Consider the following 11,755-nt stretch of genomic DNA (forward strand, 5'->3'; position numbering starts at 1 on the left):
GGACAAGCTATGGCTTATGGTACTATGGGTAGTGATTTTGTGTTTCTGCAGGTGGGTAATGTCTCTTTAGTACCCTCAAACTGGCTTGATATACATTGTCATACGTGTACGCATTTCTAAATATGAATCACTGCCCTTGTTTTATTAAGCGTTACGGTCATTGTCTCTATTTTCAAATCTCCGTATTTCTGCACACAGTGATTGCAGAAATGTCATCCATAGAAGGGCAATATCCACACCTAACCCCTTCACTCATGTTGCTAAGTCTGCAACTGACTGGACAGAGTCAAGAATAGGCTCATTAATTCTGTTGCGTGAACTTTGTACCTTGAAGAACTGAATGTAAGTTAAAACCATTAGTGTAGAAATATTTATTGGATCTTTTAAAGTCATAACAGGGGCAAGAGAAGAAGTAATGGAGAGAATCTTCCCATGGGTACAAATGGTTGGATTATTTGAAATGATGTATGTCTATCTTCGAGTCACTACAACCCAACCTGAGACGTGCATGGAGTATTTGACAAAATCTAGATCCAAAGTTTTTATCAAAGAGAACATTTCCGTGTTTGGTCTGTTGTGTTTTGAATGGATTTACTGATTGCAAGTTAATTATTTCGGGTGGCAAATGGTTTCATACATGTATATTGTCTGGTAAGAAGGACCAAGCATACGACTATGTATGGCAGCGAATTGTGCGAATACGATCAGTATTTCTCAGACTGTAAGAATGTAAAGCTAAAACATGTATGGGATTAAATCATAGAAGCCGTTTGGGGTAAGGTTATTATTCATTTTGTAGAATAAAGTATGTTTCTTCATTTCTATACGCTCAACTAATGGTATGAAATTGGATTCATTGTGGATTATTTCATGACTAGTTCCTTTCACGGCTCCACAAAGTGTTCTTAGAGCCCCTAATTGTAAATTTTATAGAATCATAACTTGCTCTTTCGTACAGTAGCCCCATATATGGCAACAACAGTTGAGGTGTGGAAGTATAAAATAGGTATCTATACATTCTAATGTATGTCTAGTTAATCTAAATTTATAGCTTTTTAAACAGTTTACCATGGGACATAGAACCTTTACTAGTTCTTCAGTTTGATGTTTCCAATAACAATCCTTTTGAAGATAAATGCCTAAATGTTTGTGGAAATGCACCTCCTTTACCTGAGTTCTTTTCATTTGTATGGGTGAACATACTGTTCCGAGTGTGTATTTTCTGTATATTTTGTTATTAATCAAGTAATAATTATTATGATGGGTCACATTTCGTATGGTACATGGTCAACACATTTAAGATTTTAGCAGCAGGCTTTCCGGAAGTGCTTCAGAGTTACCTCCTCTTGAGTTTGTTGGGATACGGACATACATTCACTGGAGAATATATATCATTCTGCATCCGTCAGCGCCTGATCTACAGATCGCTCACTGTGTTACATTCTCCATATAACTGTTTCTCTCTCGCACAAAGACTTTGGTGAGTTCACTATAAATTTTGGGACCCATTGCCTTAGATTTTGTCTCATTTGTACTGTACTTGAAATCGATATTGTGAAATTGACTTGAGACTTTGTACAGCTTACTCTCTTAGCTAAATAATACAATACATGAATGTTTTAGACTTGTCTTTTTTCTGTTTTGCTTGTTTGCAGGGCATTTCTTACACCTTTTGTCACGGCAAATTCTTAAACGTAACAAAATGGAGAGATTTACTTTGCGGGAGAATAAAATGGTTTCATTTTTGTTGGAATACAATTTACTTGACACATATCGGCCCAATCAGAAATACGATTTAAGTAATTATTCAAAATTCGTGTTGCTTTGTCTGGATCTTCTTCAATTATGCGCACACATGTGTCATCAACAAACAGTCGAATATTGCTGTTGATGTCATCTACAATATCATTTATGTATTTTGAGAACAGATGTGCTATATATACTACCGACAAGAAATAAGGGAACTAATGAAATAATAGCGAATTTGAAACTGCTTTAAATATCCAAGTTCAAGTTCAATATCTGGTGTGTCCACCATGTTGGGCAACACATTCACGGCACCTTGATGGCATGCTGTTAATCAATTTCCGGATGGTTGCCCGCGGTATTGCCTGCCATTCCTCTTGGAGAGCTGCACCAAGCTGGGCCAGGTTGGCGGGTCCTGGGTCCCTGGCGTACACCCTTCGACCAAGAACGTCCCAGAGATGTTCAATTGGGGACAGGTCTGGGGACTTAGAGGGCCAGTCCAATGTCTGGATACCTTCTTGTCGGAGATAAGCGGAGACAATTCGGGCCCGATGTGGTCTGGTATTATCATCTTGGAATACAAAATTTCGGCCGATAACTCTAGCCAATGGAGCCACAAAAGGACGCAATATTTGGTCAAAGTATCGCTGACCAGTCATGGCTCCCTTAATGATGACCAAATCTGATCGACTGTCATGTGTAATCCCACCCCAAGCCACCACCTCCATATCGATCATGGTCAAGAATTGCTGCTCTGACATATCGCTCCCCGCTCCGACGCCAACAACGTTTTCTGCCATCTGTGAATCGTAGGCAAAACCTTGACTCATCAGAGAACATGGTGTAACGCCAGTGGCGCATAGCCCGTCCCTGATGCTGCCTAGCCCATGCCAATCTTTGGCGCTTATGGTGAGCTGAAAGGGTGACACCCTTAAAAGGCCGTCTTGCTTTCAGACGAGCTTGATAGAGTCGGTTTTTAACGGTTGAGGTTGAAATGCGTCTTCCAGTGTGTGCGCGGAATTCTCTATTGATGGCAGGGGCCGATTTATTTAGTTTTTATAAGCTGTACACGGCTGCAACTGATGTAGTATTACATGTGTTGTTTCAATTACCAGACAATTAAATCAGCAGATTAAGTTCTTGAAAATACACCTGTACGTACCTACATTGACTAAGGATGGGTACCTGCAGTTACTGTGGAAGTGAGATGCCGGTTATGAAGTTCAAAAACTGTTCAAAGTGGCATGATATTTTATGATGTTCGTGTTATAGTATCGATAGTTTTGTTACCGAACATTTAATACAACTTTCGGAACATTGTTGGAGGGTTGTAGATTGATAATGTCATGATACAACGTTGTCACAACGTAATTGCAGCGTTTCAAATTTCTCTTGAGCAATCGTCAAGCTTTAGACTCATCATAACGTCATACGAAAGTTTCTAATAACTTAGTGTCAAAGAGTTTACTACAGCTAGACACAACTAAAACGATTAAATACAGAAGTGAATTTCTGCTTTGTACTGTACGATACTGGGAAAGCTACTTAAATATTAACGTTAAACATCACATATACTCAAGGGGGTGCAAACACATACATCACTTGCTGACATCGTTATAAATGAAACCCCGTCATTAAAACGACCCATTTCGATCTTCAATTACCTTAGATCGACCTTCTCGCAACAGTTCACAATTCTCACCCGCGAACGAAAGAGCGGTGCGTCCCCGTGACGTAATATGATATATAGATATGAGGGCCTATGCAGAATTCATCTACATTTCAGGGGGTAAATTATTTCGTTTACAGGTTTGTACGAAACTGAAATCGCGACAACTGTTGTGAAAAATGAAACCTATATGTTCTCACAATCTACTATCATTTAGTTTTGTTTCCTGCTTCGCCTAGTTTCCGAATTACAACCATTGTTTTTATAGGCGATTCTGTCAAAATCACTTGGTGTCGCTAGATTGTAATCCATCAGGCCCTCCCGGCAATAGTTACGGTTGCGCGGACATGGAAGGAGGCTCTCCTGGCTATGGTATCAAAACACGCTTATTGATGCACTTCCGTTACCTTATGTAACAAAATAAGACATGTTTCCTCATTTTATTCAGATTACAACAAAGTTTTGTTTCTGTAATTAACACACAATAATATACTAGATAACAAGAAGTTTTCATTTATAAAGCAAATAATAATGATAATGAACTAAGAAATACACTTGTGACAATCCTGTTGACATAGAAGCCCATTCTTGTGCACATTCAGACAACATTCTTGTTTAGTCCACTACTGTAGGTGAAGGAGATCGCCCACATGGTCTGCATAGCATCTCATTCATTTGTTCTGTTTGACAGCAGACAATACAACAATGGAAACATAAGGCCCAATACTTCTGCGTGAATACAATAAATCTGATCAAATAATTTTGGACAGGCATAAAATGTACCGTCACAAAACACAACATCTGCATTACACAAGTATCCAATGTTCTTGTCCGTTGTGAAAACAAGGACGCGTCGTCACTTACACGGTGCAGGAACTGGTCACCACCTTATGTACTTCTCCTCAGAATGGATTTGGGCTCTGTCGGTAGGAAGGCGTGGCAAGGTTTTGTGTCTCTGGCGGCAGAGCATGGTAATGAGGGACTTCAGAGCTTGCATCTACTCCAGAAGTTCATCTGGGACGATGTCGTGATGCTGGCGGAGTCTGGAGATCTCCTCGCCATAGATGGCGGGTCTTTGAAGGCGTCAACTTCAAAACTCCAAAGGAAGGGCATCTAAAAGAAGAGGTGAGCTGGATGTAGAGTTTGGTAAAAGTATTCGTAAGAGGGAGTTAAAAGTTAAAATAATTTTTGTGTGTAGTTGGCCGGGCGCGGGCGTCAAAGGAGACGGCCGCGCACCGGTTTGTGGTACTCTTTTGGGATTATGAGGGTGTATAGGAGAGATGCAATATGGCGGGGGTAGCTAGGTTTGTTATGGTGTAGTACTGTTAGATTTTGTGGGCTAGATTGGAATTTGTAATGAAAGTGGCTATGGCGTGAAAGATGGTTCTGGGGTTTTAGGGGATTTAGTAGAAGCTGAATGTTGTTTTGGTATTCAACTAGTAAGGAGTTGTGTAACTGAGTGATGTTTGAGTGTTGTAGGTGGCATTGAGTGAATATGTATGCTATTGTTTCTGGGGATTTGCAGTGTGAGCAAAGTCCATCTGGGTGTCTGTTTTGTGTGTATAGATTGTGGTAAAGTTCGTGTTTCCTGTAATGAGTCGTGTGATGAGAATGTCCATGTAGGGTGAATCTGAAAATGTGGGTGTTTTCGTGATGGGCTGTGTGATGATGCTTTTAACCCAGATGGACTTGCATGTGTTTGTGTTGTGTTTGTAGTTAAGAATAGATATGTTCGATTTTATGAGCTGTTTAATTTCTGATTTTGATGTATGAAGGTGGATCAGTGGGGATGGATGTATGGTTGCTAATTTTGCTGCTGTATCTTCTGTGTTGTTTCCTATATTGTGTGTGTGCTGGGATCCATAAGAGTGTAATGTTTTTGTTTAATTGTTTTAGTGAGTGTGTTTGGAGGGTGAAGTTGTGGATAAGGTCAGGTCGGGTTTTGGAATGTTTGTTTGAAATCCTAAATATGGCATATGTTGTTTCATGACTGATAGCGAGACGGTGATTATTAGAAAGTGGGAAGATGGGAAGGTTGGGATGGTATGGAGTGCTGTGAGTATGACTGTGAGTTCTGATGTGTTGATGTTAGTGTAGTTTGTATAGTGTAGATTTGTAGTGATTGGGGTGTTTTGTACATGTGTCTGCGTATATGTAGGTATGTGTAGGGTAGTATGTGTCTAAGTGGGTCTGTATTGTTTTGGTGTGCTTGTCAGGTTTCTATGGTATACTAGAATGTTTTCTAGTGTAGTGTGGGTGGTGGTTTGTCATGAATGAAGTTTGATATGAGAGGTGTGTGCTGTATAGTGTCTAATTGTTGTGCATGTAGCAGACTGGTAAGGTGTGAGTATAGGGGTGTTATGTTTTTGTTATTTTTGAATTTTGTACAGGTAGATTTTTTTATTTTTGTGTATTTTGTTTTGATTTGTTTATATACAGGGTTGTGTTGGGCTCCAGCCCAGTAACTGTGTGCTGTTTGGTTTATCCGTGTTCTGATTGAAGGGATGCCTGTGAGGAGGTGTTTAGAGAGGTGCTATTCATGACTCCTAGGGCAAGTCTAAGGGCTTTATACTGAACTGAGTGTAGCTGTTGGAGGTTGCTAGGGGAGAGGAAGTGCAGGACCGGGGCGGCATAGTCCAACTTCGAATGGATGAGACAATGGTATATGTTTAATAGTGTTTGTTTGCCAGCTCCCCATGTGGTGCCACAGATACATCTCATTAGATTTAAATCTTTTTGACAATGGTTGACCAAGTTATCAATATGGGGAGTCCATGTTAGGTGTTGGTCGAAAATTACTCCTACAAATTTTGCTTCCTTTTCGAAAATACGTTTTTGATTATTTAGATGTAGTTTTGGTGTGTAATTTTGAATTTTGAATAGGATGCCAAGTTTTTTTGTACACCATTTATATGGAAGCCCCAAGTGTAGACCCAGTTTTGAAGGTGATTTAGCATGCGTTGAGCTTTAGTTGTGGCTTGGTTTACCGAGGTGGATGAGGTCCAAAAGGAAATGTCATCGGCGAATTTAGCTGTTGTAATTTCTGGCCACTTTTCCGGAAAGATATCATTGATTATAAAGTTGAAAAGTGTTGCAGATAGGATACTGCCCTGGCATGTGCCATTTTCTAGTGGATAAGAGTCCAAGAAGGTGTTGTGAGATTTGACTATTTTGTGTCCGTCTATAAGGAAATGGTGAATAAAATTTAGAATATTCCTGTGTATGGCATTGTTTTGGAGTTTTTTCAATGAGCCCGTTATGCCAAACCATATCAAATGCTTTACAGAAATCTATAAAAATGACCAATGTGTCTTATTTTTGTGCTTGTGCTACCCTGATATCTTGCTCCAAATGCAAAATATGGTCTAAAGTTTGTCGATTTGGAGTGAAGCCGCTCTGGTCCTGTTTAATAATGTTGTGGGTTGAGATATGATGGTTTAGCCTATTGTTGATTTTGTTTCCATTGTTTTGCACAGGTGGGATTTTAACGAAATGGGCCTAAATGAATCTGGGGAGTTAGCTGGTTTCTCTGGTTTCAGGGTTGGTATCACCTTAGCTGTTTTCCATGACATTGGTAAAGTTCCTAAGGTCCAGATTTTGTTCAAGAGAGTGAGAATGAGGTTGGTCATGTTGGAGGGTAGTTTATTTATTATTGTGTATGTTATGTTGTCTGGACCTGTGGCTGAGGCTGTCTTTTTATGCTTAATTGCTGCAGTGAGTTCATGTATGTTTATTGTTTTGTTTATGGATAGGTGTGAGTGAGGTGATTCAGGGGTGAAGGTTGGTTGGTTTGAGATGTTTTGTTGGAATTGTTTTGGTTAATTGGTGGAGCTGCTAGTTTCCGAAAAGTGGGCTGCTACTGCATTTGCTTTATCTTTGTTTGTAGAGAGGTCCGGAAGGTTTGGATGAATGGGCTTTTGGAATTTCCCTGTATGGCTTTAAATTTGTTCCACAGTTTGCCTGAATTGGATTGATTACACGATGCCATTTAGAAAGTGGTCAAACGCAACATATGTCATATCTGGGATTTCACTTTCTTAGTAAAGTTCAAATTCTAGTACTTTTTGGGTTGAGTCCCATCCGAAATGGCATCGTGTAATCATAGCTTTCGGCCGTGGGAGCCGTGCCAATTTACACCAATCAGAGGGGTACACAAAGTACGCAGTCTAGACTACCAGTGGTCCGACTTTCATTTGGAAGTCACGGTGGCTGAGCGGGCTAGGCGGCTGACTTTGTGTGCTGGCGATTAGGTGCCTTAGGTTCGAATCCCGGATAGGACTCAACCACAAAAGTACTAGAATTTGTACTTTACTAAGAAAGTGAAATCCCAAATATGACATATGTTGAATTGGATTGGTCTAGCCTGAGGGTTGAGCAAAGGTTTCTCCAATGGTCTCTTGTAGCAGCCCTGATGACTTTTTTAGTATTGTTTCTGAGTTTTCTTGTCAAATACATTTTGGAACGGTCCCTCTTCGCGTAGTTGAGAGCCCTTTTTCTAGATTTTCTGGCGTTGATAATTTCGGGGAATGCATTTATTTGTTACGTTTATCATGGTGTTGGTGAGATTTGTGTTAAGAGTGTTGCTGTCATGGCCGTAAATGCTGGAGGGGGATATTTGAGTGCAAAGTTGGTAGAATTTTGAGGGATGTAGGAGGGGTTTTGTTGTTGTTGTTGAGTTTTGGGGGTGGTAGGACTGTTTTGGGGCGGGTGGGATTGGTGGGTTTTGATTGGGGGAGTGGGCAGTTGGTTTGTTTGGGGGTGGTTTGGTAAGCCGAATCGGGGAGAGGGTGGGGCTAATGGTTGGGGGTGGTGGGCGTGATTGGTGGGTTTGCTTGTTGGGCCGGGATGGGACATGGTATGGGGAGAGTGAGTGAGATAGTGGAGGTGGAAATGTTTGAGGGTGATTGAGAGGAGAGTGAGAGAAGTGAATAGTGTATGATGGGGCAGGGGGCTGGTTTGGGCAGACAGATGTGTTTGAGGTGCTTGTTGGATTTAACTATCTGTGTCTGTTTTATGGGGCAAGTGTTTTGATTTGCTGTATGTCGGTGTACTTTACAATGTATGCTATATGTGGTGTAGGTGCATTCTGAAATGTCGTGGTTGCCCGATCCGCACTTGGGGCAGAGGGGTGAGTGTTTGCAAGTGTCTGTGGTGTGGTTGTATTGGAAACATGATGTGCATTGGGATGGGTTTTTGATGACAGGATGAACTTTACATTTCAGGGCGCCAAAGGTAGTGAATGTGTATAAACCACTGTGTTTGTGTTAACCATCTTGGGTGTTCCCATTTTATTGTGTTCCCGTCAATCAATGAATGTATATGAATGTGAATGAATCTCTGACATGAAGTGAACAAGAAGTCATTTATATATGATAGGGACAAACAAGACTGACTCAGTGTTAATTAAGTTTGAAACACGTACGCCTTTGATCTCAAGCTTGGAGGTAGAAAATCGTTTAGATTACTCTAACTATTGATAGTAGTAAAGATTACTTGTTTCCTATGGACACAATATTATGTAATGTGGCTTAGAATCCTAAATACGGACAGTCTTCTCCCTTCTTATTGCTAAACACTGGCGCTTTTGAGTAGGAACGCTTATTCGTTTCTCATACATAGGGACACTTTTGTACCAGTTACGGTAATCCATCAATTAATTAACCTGTTGGAAATGTGGCTTTAACGGTTACAGCCATGTAATTGGAAATGTGGCTTTCTCTTTAATACTAATTTGTAAAATGTGGCTTTCCCGGCCTGACACCGTATAAACCTACATGTTATTTGTCATCATTCACTTCATGCTCAGTTAATGAATTTATGACAAGTATAATTAGTAGTAACGCCACTGAAATTCCCCGACAAAGGTGCCCATTTGGCATTTATTCTGTCTGGATCGATCAAAGGATTAACCGATAACACGCTGATTCATTAATTACTTCATGCGGATTTAAATCCGGATTCATCAATCGGTAGTGTTTATGTATGTACATTTACATAATCTATACTGAATACACTCTGTCGTGTCTTTGTCTGTGTAAAACAACAACAAAGGACTAACCGTCTTTCAGAGGACTAACCGCCATTACATTGATTGATGGGGTGTCTTCACGACAATTTTTGGGGGACCATACACGCCAGATCGACATGCGGCAAAACTTTGATGTGCGCTTTTTTTAAATAAGGGGTTATCAAGGGATTAATAAGGGTGATAGATAGATAGATAGATAGATAGATAGATAGATAGATAGATAGATAGATAGATAGATAGATAGATAGATAGATAGATAGATAGATAGATAGATAGATAGCGCACATATCCATGCACTAGTGCATGGTGAAGGCGCTGGTATATTTCCCTTGATCACTGGATGTCAATCTCAGCAGCACTTCGTATTTCAATCTCAACTCCCGGGGGAGTATACAACTGTTGCTGCCACTAGGCGCACCGAGTTTATTGTGGCTCTCTCATCCTAACGAGGTACCCAGTTGATAGCTGGGTGGACTGGGACACATAGTCACAGTACTTTGTCCAAGTCTACTGCACATTGCTGTACCCGCAACTAGGTGTTTGCACGTGTTCATGTGGCCACCATATGATCATATACCAACGGATTCGTGGGTTCTTTTAAGTGCACAGGGTTGTGTACTGTACACTAGGGGTTGTGACAACACTGAAAAAGTCTGCAGACAAAGTTGACGCCAAGGTTTTTACACCCGGTCACAGGTGGGCTCGATCCCGGAACCTCATCCTCGCTGGATCACTAGCCTGGCGCCTTAGCCAGCTCGCCCACCATGCCCCATGATTGCTCATTATTGGTTTCATTGGCGGGAGAGAGTCAAACAGACGGCATTTTTAATCGCTCGGCATGAATTAACCACAAGTTGTTTTAAGAATGAGTTTGGTGTTCCACTTAAGAATAACCACAAGTCATATATAATGGTTAAAAGAGTACAAAAACTGAGTTTATTCGTCCTTTAAAAGGCATGATAAAATACCTTAAAATCAAACAACTTAACCTTATGGCAATGTACCAATGACCTTTCAGGCCACAACGTTGTGACAACGTAAATGGGAGTTCACAAAATGACGTTGTAACGACGATGACATAACACTGAGACAACGTTGTGACAACATGATGTTGTCAGCTGGGTAGGAACTCTTGGCTGTTCGATCACTATCTGCTCCAACTTTGAAAAGTTTGAGATACCTAAGAGGTTAGCACAAACTATTAACTGACTAGTCACCTTGACTAACGGTGTACCTGAACTGTTAGGGTGCAATGTTCATTTGCTATTGCTGCAGATGAACCAGAGGGGCGAGATCTTCATTGGCTGTCACTCCAGCTTAACTGGTAGGGCGTGAATTGGCTGCTACAACATTTACACGCATAACTTACGCTCTTCAAGGTCTAGCACTGCATGTATATTTCCTATCACTGCACTCAAAGGATAGGGTGATATCTTTATTTGATATCACTACACATGGTGCTCTGGAAGTTTGTTTCATTCAGAACACAGGAAGCACCGTAATACATGTGCGTGCGTGCGTGCGTGCGTGCGTGCGTGCGAACCTGTGTATACTCTTACGTCTCGTCCCAAATGACTTCAAAGTGCAAGTCCAAAAGCAATATCATAATGTAACGGGGATATTCCATTCAATGTTTTGTGACTTCAACCAGAATCATTTCATTCCCTAACTACACAACGCTAGACAGTGCGACGGCAGTTACGTCTCTAATGTATGTTGTTAAGACGCAGTGAGGGTTCGGACCACCAGCCTTCAAGTAGACTTGAACTTTTTAAAGTTATGGATAACTATCTTTAATAATCTGATATTCTGCTTTAAAGGTAGGCGTCATCATGAGGAATATTACACAAGAGAGAAAAGGAGTTGGTTTCTGAATGGGCCAGTCAGTGCATAGTGCTGACATTCGGACAATTAACAAACTAAAAAAGAGGAACTAGAACTAGAAGTGGCTATTTCTGTCTAGCTGGCTGTCATCCAGGGGCAGGCTGCACTACATGAAAGGTTTGTAGTTGTTCCGACTGACAGGAACTAACTAATATTAGAAAATCGGACACAGGGAAGACCAGCATGTTAAATTAACCTGTAATTTGCATGCACTAACACATGAAGACTGTCAACGTTTAGTTTGCTGCTTAAACCTGAACTGTTCATTCCACTTTGTTCTAGATTTTATAGCTCCACTACAAGCCATCCAAACTGAAATACATTACTGCGTCGGGCACACGTGCCACCAAATATTCTGTCGAAAGATCACAAGTAAGCATTATAAATATCGGATTTTCCCTAATTTAACAGAAATTATTGGAAAGTGA

The sequence above is a fragment of the Haliotis asinina genome, chromosome 1 (genome assembly GCF_037392515.1).
Source record: "Haliotis asinina isolate JCU_RB_2024 chromosome 1, JCU_Hal_asi_v2, whole genome shotgun sequence".
In the NCBI taxonomy this organism is placed as follows: Eukaryota; Metazoa; Mollusca; class Gastropoda; order Lepetellida; family Haliotidae; genus Haliotis; species Haliotis asinina.